The sequence below is a fragment of the Aplysia californica genome, unplaced genomic scaffold (genome assembly GCF_000002075.1).
Source record: "Aplysia californica isolate F4 #8 unplaced genomic scaffold, AplCal3.0 scaffold00006, whole genome shotgun sequence".
Taxonomy (NCBI): Eukaryota; Metazoa; Mollusca; class Gastropoda; order Aplysiida; family Aplysiidae; genus Aplysia; species Aplysia californica.
Window position 1 is genome coordinate 699,934 of NW_004797276.1, and position 2,625 is coordinate 702,558.

The window sequence follows — 2,625 nt, forward strand, 5'->3', positions numbered from 1 at the left end:
CAAAAAAAAAATTAGATAAAAAACGATGTTTTTTAAATACTAATGCCCGTAACGAAGCAAGGCAGTCTTGCAGTCTAGAAGTGTAGTGTTCGTCTCTCGTTCAATAGGTCCCGGGTTCGAAACCTGACAGCGACGGAAATGTTTCTTCTCTGACATTTTCTCCTTTCACCTCCATCCTTTTATGCTCTGTAAGCACGGTCTCTAGTCTGCTTTTGTCTCCACTTTCTGCCCCCCCCTCCCTTCCCCCGCTGCCCCTTCATCTGGGATGCTGACTCTTGCTGCTGCCTTTCTACTGCTACTCCTTGGTTCATTCTCACTGCTGTTTTTCAGCCACACCCCAGATTTTAGGGTAGGAACCTTACTTTAGGTTGAGTAAGTACGAACTCCGAGCCTTCTTGGATCATGGCGAAAAAAATCTCGGAGGTCCCGTGTGCAATTTGCGGACGTTAAAGATCCCTTGGTGTCCTAAAATCGATAAGAGAAGGCTCCGGCTCCACCCGGGCAAAATTCAAAATTAATTCCTACAAAACTGAAAATTAGTATAAAGCGTCCCACGCGCTCATACTATGACCTTATACAGCTGTAAGCGCCGTAAAACACTTACCCCCCCCCCAAAAAAAAAACCAACAACAACACAACAACAAACAAACAAACAAACAAACAAACACAACAAACACAAAAAAACCACCTGAACACTCACCCGATGTGACTCCCCAGTTGCCATCGAGTCTGCCCCGAGCCCAAGTAGGCCTACGTGCGATCAGAGGGAGCTGTGTCTGAGACCGTTCCCTATGCTGGTGGACCTGGTGAAAAAGGATGCAGCCAAGGCGTTAGCGACTCTCACCTACCAAGTGACTTTGAACCATACCTGCAGGTACAATGTATTACATGTCATGGTAATTGTATGTGTTGCCCCTGGCAACACTACACGTACTGGGTTATTTAAGAGGCGGTGCATCCATATTCAACGCCAGACTACCACAGGAACGAGCCAAATGAATTGAAACCCTTGAAAACTCAACAAAATACCCAAGAATGCCCATCTGAGATTCTAACCTGGACCGGGGGCTCTCGTGGCCTACCTAGAGGTTAAGATGTAGGCCTCTCATTCAAAGGTCCCGGGTTCGAATCCGGGTAGCGACCGAAAAATGTACTTCTCTAAAATTATCTCTTTTCACCTCCTTTCCTGCTCTCTAATCATGTTCTGTCGTCTGCTTTCGTCTCCTCTTTCTGCTCCCACACCCTCACCTCCTTTGCCCCCTCCTCTGGGGCCCTGACTCTTTCTGCAGCCTTTCTACTGCTACTCCTTGGCTCCTTCTTACTGCTGTCTTTCAGCCACACCCCTGATCTTCTGGTAGGAAAGATCTTCACCTAGCCTAGTTGTGCACGTTAAAATCTCTATTCCCTTGACGGTATAAAATCGATTAGAGTAGGCTTCGGCCGCCACCCGGGCAAAATTCAAAATTTCCCACCAACTGAAATAACTGTTTAATGTGTCCCGCGAGCTCATATGACCTTATGTAGTTGTGAGTGCCGTAAAACACTTACCAACAAAATTAAAGAACCTGAACCATCCACTCCGTTACCCAGCATGATTCGACATGATTCCTACTACTACTATGCTAACGGAGTGCCTGCATTGTACATTGTACACCCTCTAAAAACTAAGAGGACTAAAAGAAAGAATATACGTGCGTACTGTAATTTTACAATGTATTCATGCTTCGTTTTCTACAAGGGGTACTTCTACGGCATAGAGAAAAGAATAAATAACGTGGTTATGTTTTCAGAGAAATAAAACTATATTAGTCTGTGGCCTACATAGCTTACAAAGTATTGTTTTATACTTCTGCGAGGTGAACAGTAGTGTAAGTACAATTAGATCTTTTTTTCCTACACTTGTGCTACTACGGACAGGTATAGGTATGGTTGTGAAACGTGTGCCTCTAGTTCTAGTGTACCGTGCTTGTGTGTATATATGTGTGTATGTGTGTGTTTGTGACAGACAGACAGACAGACAGACAGACAGACAGACAGACAGACAGACAGACAGACAGGAATGGGGGTGAGAGTATAGGTGTTTGTTATTGTATGTTGTATGCGTGTGTATGTTCGCGTGTGCGTGGTGTGAGTGAGTATGTATGTGGGTGTGTGTGTATTTGGGTGTGTGTGTGAGAGAGAGAGAGAGAGAGAGAGAGAGAGAGTGTGTGTGTGTGTGTGTGTGTGTGTGTGTGTGTGTGTGTGTGTGTGTGTGTGTGTGTGTACACGCGCATATTGAAACCAGCCGTTCTTTTTCTTCCACTTCCATAGTCAACGCGAATCGCTGAAAACTTGCTTGGACCAATCACCTTGCGACAATTTTGCAACGTCATACATAGCAGAGGCGATCCGAGACATACTTGACTTTGTGTGCGATGATGGAAAAGAAGGTAAGCGATGTTTATTACACCCATGCTTGCACCAAGATATTGACCAACTACGTAATGCACCTGTAATCATGAATTACTAATTTGAGACTATTCGGCGTTCCCGATTTGCCCATTGGAGTGAAAAATCCAGAGATGATTTCAGTTGGATCCAAAGCTAGGCTTAAGCAAAACAAGTAGAGTACATTGTCATGCACCC